General features: G+C 47.3%; 1 protein-coding gene across 8 annotated transcripts in view; it reads left to right on the forward strand.

Moving 5' to 3' along the window:
* Positions 1-4,348: 4,348 nt before the first annotated feature.
* Positions 4,349-5,307, forward strand: part of NXPE3 (neurexophilin and PC-esterase domain family member 3) — a 20,194-nt gene continuing 19,235 nt past the window's right edge. For 4 of the 8 annotated variants that reach the window (XM_015877311.2, XM_015877301.2, XM_015877291.2 and 1 more), the window contains exon 1: positions 4,349-4,495. The gene's annotated coding sequence lies outside the window, so the exon portion shown is untranslated. Of the gene's footprint in view, positions 4,496-4,685; positions 4,814-5,307 lie in introns of those variants that run through there. The other 4 variants (XM_015877341.2, XM_015877348.2, XM_015877321.2 and 1 more) reach the window with 2 other exon arrangements.

Raw genomic sequence — 5,307 nt, forward strand, 5'->3', positions numbered from 1 at the left:
GGACCTTTTGACTGGATGTGATGTTATAGCGTGTCGTTCACACACGCTTTTTGCTGAGCAGGTAGAATTGTAGCAGTTAGTGGAGACTTGCTGAATGATAATAAAATGTAAACTTGTTCTGCTTTTACACAGTGTAAAAGAAGCTTATTTCCTTGTTATTTTTCTTTTTAACCTTGAAGACTGTGCCACCCAAAGAAATACATGCAAAGTGTTTGTGGGTTCTCCAAATCTCCTTTTGCAGTTACAGGATTTTTCCCCCTCCTTCCTCAGTTTGGCTTTCTAGGACAAAATACTGGAGGGGAAAAGAAAAACCCTGCTTTCCTTAAAGCTGCCAAAAAATAATCAGGACTTTTTCAGCCTGTTCTGAAATGCTTTCCTTGTTTCAGTAAAGGAGGAAGCACGGGATACTCAACTTGTAAAATCATTAAAGAGCCTTTATCGGGCAAGGTGCTTTATTTCTCGCAAAGTGCCAAACCAAATTTTGTTGTATAAATTAAGAGTTCTCAATAAGGAACTTGTTTCATGACTTCATTGCATTTATAAACATGTGGGCCAAATTCACTTGTAGCATGACTCTATTGAACTAAATTTTGCTAAGCCTTTCACAGTAGTGCTCTACCTCTAAACTAGAATCTGGAAAAGTAATGATTGGACTTTGTCTTTCTACTTCTAACTATTCTCTGTCAGGAACGGTGGGTCGTTAAATCGGTACAGTTCATATGTTTTCTATAAGCGTTTACATTTTCTGAATTTATTGTTTCTTACATGTTTTGTTTGTACCTATGAGTTTTGAATTTTAAATAAATGATTTGTATGTTTATCGAACATGTTAATTAGTACTTTATCCTGACTCTCGCAGCTACTAGTTGTTGTCTTGCATTTGGAGGGCTCTTTTAGAGACAGACTGCTCAGAAGTGCAAAATAATGATGGCAAGGTAAGCGTTAGCATTCATGACTTGGTACACTGAGGCATCTAATAGTCTACTGTGCTAAGGACAGTTTGCAGTAGGGTACTGAATTTATACTCACTGAAATTGGGATTCCTTACTCAAAGTCCATTGGTTGAATCACCAGTCCTCTATTTCATGTTGTTACTTGTCTGTTGTGTTTAAAGTAAAATACATGGCGGTATTCTGTACAGAGTTCTCTAGAAGGAGAATTGTAGGGTCATCTAGGTTAGAAAAGACCTTCAGGATCAAGTCCAACCATCAACCTGACCTACCGAATCTCATCACTAAACTGTCTCCAGTTCCACGACTACACATCTCTTAAGTAACTCCAGAGATGAGGACTATGCTCCTAAGGCTTATCAGAAGAAAAACAATTGCAAATGTGCTTAACTGCATTCAAGCACTGATCTTTCTGATGTCTTTGCCTATCTGTTTCTGTTATATCAGCTGAAGTTCTCTAGTTCAGTGCTGCTTTATTTTTCTGATGTCTGAAATGCATGGAAAATAAGCTCAGGACGTTACTGCTGAAGTGCGAAGAGGCTGTGAGATCTGAGGAGAAACAGGAGATACTGAGAATAGCTGTGGCCTGAAATCATATGGCCTCAAGTTGCGCCAAGGTAAGTTTAGGTTGGATGTTAGGATACACTTCTTTACAGAAAGGGTAGTTAGGTACTGGAATAGGCTCCCCAGGGAGGTGGTTGAGTCACCATCCCTGGATGTGTTTAAGAGCCGTTTGGATGTGGTGCTCAGAGATATGATTTAGCAGAGGGTTGTTAGAGTTAGGGTGCTATGGTTAGGCTGTGGTTGGACTTGATGATCTTCGAGGTCTTTTCCAGCCTGGGTAATTCTATCTTTTCTTTGATCATTAGCTCCTTCAGCTTGAACTTGAAGGCAGAAATATGAGCTGCAGCAGCACACGTTTTCAAGATCCACTCCACAGATATCTTGTGCTAACCTTACTGGCGTGGAGTTCATTCACTTGAGCTCTCCTCATTGCAGCTTGCTTGGTCCCAGTTTTGGGCTGTGTTCTTTGCAGATTCTTCTCAAGACTGCCCAATGCAATGCTCAGGAAAGTCCCATGATATATATGCAAAATATCACAAAAAGCACAATAGTATCTATTTCCTCTGACAAGGGCTCAGGTTTTGGTGGTGCCATCATCTTCAATCCCCTCACACCTACTGTCATTTTAGTTACAGATGGGACTTATGCCTAACATTTGATGCTAATTAGATGGTTTTGCCTGGGGCCTCACTTTGAACTGAGGAGGCTGTAAGAAGCTTTGAAGCACTGTAAGGCTCAGGAAAGAGGCAAGCAAGTAATGAGCCTGTTATAAAGTTGGTAGGTAGTACATAGAGAGAAGGAAAAAAATCAATACAGGGTACCTGTATTTTAGATTCTTTATGTAGCCAGTTAACTTTTCAGTTTTTGACTCATAGATTATACATAGGTTGCTCTGAAAGTAATGCCTCCTATTTGTTTCTATGGAAACTACCACAGGCACAAAGAGCACAATAACACTGTTATATAGAACATGTTCTCAGTTACACTGAGCTATTCAGATCCAAAATGTGGCTTGTCTTTAACACCACTGTTGCAACCACTGGTAGAGTATACATAAAACCCCCTGCCATCTCACTGTGATCACATCCACTGTTTGGTCTCCTGAAATGTTCAACAAGTAATGATGGATACCAATGGGTGCCATTTTTTCCACATGGAAGAATTCAGTGACACAGCTTTGCTTCATCCGCACTCCCATGACAGACGCCATTCTGTCAGACTGCCCCTCTGCTGCCATTTGTCACACAGCAACAACACGTAATGGAATATAAGTGGGAAGGTTCAACCTCTACTACCATCCCACCAACATCTGCCTCTGACAGCGTGGGCCAACAGAGTAACAAAGGATGCATTACTTTTGAAACAGTCCTCATTACTGTCACATTACTGACAAAAGATGGCGTATGTTGAGACTTTGCTTTTCATCTCTACCATGTAGTCAACACTGTAATGTGTGGAAAAGGAGAAGCAATGTCACATAATTCATTCTAAATAGCCCATGAGCAAGAAGTAAGCATTTATAATAGCTAAAATACTATGTTCATGGTAATGTTTCAGCTGCTCTGTGTGTTTTCAGCTTCTCTGTGAAGAAGTGAGTGTGCTACCTTTTCCTTAGGGGACACATAACTGAGCTTTTAACCAGCCATGTCCCACCCATGGCCCATCCCATTCTGCCCTGCAGCTGCTCGCTGCCCCACACCATCATGGCAGGGGCTCTGCCCCACTGAATGGCTCATTCCAGCCCTGGGCACACACCCATTGCTCACAACTACCACACAGCGCTGTGGGAGTGGCACTGTGTGAGCTGAAACAGGGATTTGAGGCATAGTGTGCTGGTGACTCAAGTACTGGCAGATAATGTTACCCATTTTGGTACACTGGCTGAACACAGCCCTGTGAACAGTGAAAATTACACAGCTGTGCTTTCTGTTGTGACACAGTGTTTCAAGAGTGCTGAAAAGTGTGCAGTAGCTAGCAGGTGAATGTAACCTGTATTTAAAGAAGCAGTAGCTAGCATGTGAATGTTTTGGACAGAGGTATTCCCCCATGTGCCCAGTGATTACAATGGCAAACCCAACTGCAGATGTCTTGTTGCCAGACTGAGTATGCTATGCAATTCTGATGCAGAGCATTATGCTCAGTGTTGTCCTTGTGTGTGTCCCCAGCTCCTGCCTTGAGCATGACTTATTGCCCAATTGCTCTGTGCTCTTCTGTTACCCATGTCCCTAGTGCAGCTCCTGCAGCTGGCCTACTACCTCCCCAGCTTCATCACAGAATCAGAGTTGTAGGGGTTGGAAGGGACCTCTAAAGATCACCTAGCCCATCTCCCCCATTAAAGTAAGTTCCCTACAGCAGATCACACAGGTAGGCATCCAGGCATGTCTTGCAATCTCCAGAGAAGGAGACTTCACAATCTGGGCAGCCTGTTTCAGCATTTCTTTGTATTGGAGATGCTCCAGGCCCCTCATCATCTTGCTTGCTCTCTGCTGGGCTCTCTCTAGGATATCTTTGCCTTTTTTGAACTGGAGAGCCTAGAAATGGACACAGTACTCCAGTTGTGGCCTCACCGGAGCAGAACAGAGGGGAAAGATCACCTTGCTCTTGTAGAACCTCATCAGGTTCCTCCCTGCCCAACTTTCCAGTCTGATCTTGCTGAATGGCAGCGCAGCCTTCTGGTGTGTCAGCCACTCCTTCCAGGTACCATCAGCACACTTGCAGAGGGTGGACCCCATCTCTTCATGCAGGTGGCTGATGAAGATACTTAACAAGACCAGACCCAGCACCGGTCCCCTCTCAGCGATGGCTGTGGGCGGCCCCGGCCGAGCGGCACGCACTGGCGGCGGGCGGGGCCGAGGGTGTCGGGCCCTGGAGGTGGTGCCATGGCAGCAGCGGAGCGGGCCGGCAGATGCACGACGTGCCGCCTCCGGGCTGGGGAAGAGGGAGCTGTCGTCTCCTGGCCCGGGGGAGCGACCGGCATCACGGTGAGTGGCCGGCGGGGGGAGCCGGGACCGCGGTTAGGCCTGCGGCGGCGGGGCTACGTGGGGAAGAGAAACTCCGGCAGAGGAAGCGGGGCCGGGTCGGTGTCGGGGCGCTGTAGCGGGGGAGAGCCCTGCAGCGCCCGCTGCCTCCCCCTTGTCGCTCGGTTTTTGTCTCAGCGTTGGCGGCTGAGGGAAGGAAGGCAGCCGCTTCCTGCAGGCGCGGGGCTGCTCGGCTCCGCCCGCGGCCTCCCGGGCTGCACCCGCTACTGGGCGGGCCGCTCCGAGCCGAGGGGAAGGTGTGCTGCGGGTCGGAGGAATGAGGTAAAAGAGAGCGTTTAAATAGCGGATTGACGGCTTGCACTGCGGGAGGCAGCGCCTCTTGCTTGCTCTCTTCTCCCACCCCCCTTCCCCTGAATGTGGTGGAGCGTTGGAGCCGTGATGTGGCAGAGCGTGTTTATCAGGTTGGAGGAGTTGCATTAAGCTGCAGTGAAGCGAGCTCCTGCCAATGCCTTGTGGTGACCTCTGAATGTCAGTGCTGTCAGCGCTGCTGTTTGGGGAGCGCCTGTCTTGTGCTGTGACTGCAGCAACTGGGCGCCTGGCATAGGAGAGACAGCACCACAGTTAGATCCATGTGTCTCAGGGATGTGCACCTCGGTTCTTTGAGGTGGCTGTGATGATATGAGGGAGCTGGGTTTGTTCAGCCTGGAGAAGAGAAGGTTGCGGGGTGACCTCATTGCAGCCTTTCAATACCTGAAGGGAACTTACTCCCAGGAGGGGAGTAAACTCTTCGAAAGGGCTGACAATAGCAGGACACG

The sequence above is a fragment of the Coturnix japonica genome, chromosome 1 (genome assembly GCF_001577835.2).
Source record: "Coturnix japonica isolate 7356 chromosome 1, Coturnix japonica 2.1, whole genome shotgun sequence".
Taxonomy (NCBI): Eukaryota; Metazoa; Chordata; class Aves; order Galliformes; family Phasianidae; genus Coturnix; species Coturnix japonica.